We start from the raw sequence: 1,471 nt of genomic DNA on the forward strand, positions 1-1,471 counted from the left end.
CCTCTCAGTTTTCAAGTCCAGTTTAAAAACTCACTACTATTCAGTAGCTTTCAACACCAGATGATCTGTGTTTGATCCTGTATGCTCCACACTGGTTTGTCGTCATTATCTGCATCGTTTTTATGTCTAAACTCTGATTTACCTCATTTTGTATTTTGCTTTGTGTGTTACCTGTTGTTCTGTCTGTACAGCACTTTGGTTGGCCTTGTAGCTGTTTTAAGTGCTTTATAAATAAAGTGGTATGGTATGGTATATTGTGAATTTATTCACATGCACAGGTGGGTGTTTTCCTGATTTGGCGGGGGGGCTCTAAGGACCTTTACCGTTAGATATTATTTAAGTGTGACCCCCCCAACAAACTACTAGTTTTAAAAAGAAGTGTTGCAAATAATTCAGCATATTTACTTGGGATTAATGAGATTAAAGTGTGTGTGTTTCAAAGTGAACGGCTGATCAGAGGTCTGTCTCTCACCAGATCCGATGTACAACGTCCTGTAGCACATGCTGACAGCCCCGCCCCTTCCTGTTAGAGGGTAGAAGACCGCTCGGACCTGCACCTTCTTCCGTCCTGCTGACAACATCATCAGATCACACACCGAGTCGTTCATAGGCAGCACGAACACAAACACAGGTCACATCACGCTCTTACTGTCAGAATGTGGGGGCAGACTTTTTGAGGCAGCACTGGGAGCTGGTAGAGGTGGAGTGCTGGGGGCTTTGGGGGGGAACAGCTGCTGGATCCGCTGATAGGCCAGCAGCTTAATGAGATCTGCATCCAGCCGGTCCAGCTCGATCCCTGCACACACACACACACACTGCCTCAGGGCTGTGGCCAACAATCTGCACAAGTCATCACTTGGATCATGACAGCTCCTCCACATCAGGACAGGACTGTAGTGGACACATGTTTTACTGAAGTCACATCTTATTTTCCTCAACGTTTCAGTAACGAACAACTTTTCTCTGCATCATCAGTCAAGTTCCTGAGAGCTCTGTCCAAACTGTGGCGGTGGAAAAACAAAACTTGTTGTCAAAGACGACAAAGAAAGTCAACATGGCTGACGTTAAAACGGTGGTTTGTAAACTAAGTGTTTTTTTGAAGAGTGACGTAAAGACAGCAGGAAAACTAAACGCAGCTCTTCAACAAGTTATTGACCGTCTGCTACAATAATCATCAAACTGTTGTAGGAATCACATGAAGGAAAACCCCTCCTGATGGGTACAACACACGCTCCACACTGGTTTGTCGTCATATTTATTATCTGCATCGTTTTTATGTCTATATTCTGATTTACCTCATTTTGTATTGTGCTTCATGCGTTACCTGTTGTTCTGTCTGTACAGCACTTTGGTTGGCCTTGTAGCTGTTTTAAGTGCTTTATAAATAAAATGGTATGGTATGGAAGGATGGATAGTGAGGGAGTGAGCAGCGTGTTTCTCTAAGAAAAATGTGAGGGAGGCCCCTCGACGT

Source organism: Nematolebias whitei, chromosome 6, assembly GCF_014905685.2.
Source record: "Nematolebias whitei isolate Nwh7 chromosome 6, NemWhi1, whole genome shotgun sequence".
In the NCBI taxonomy this organism is placed as follows: Eukaryota; Metazoa; Chordata; class Actinopteri; order Cyprinodontiformes; family Rivulidae; genus Nematolebias; species Nematolebias whitei.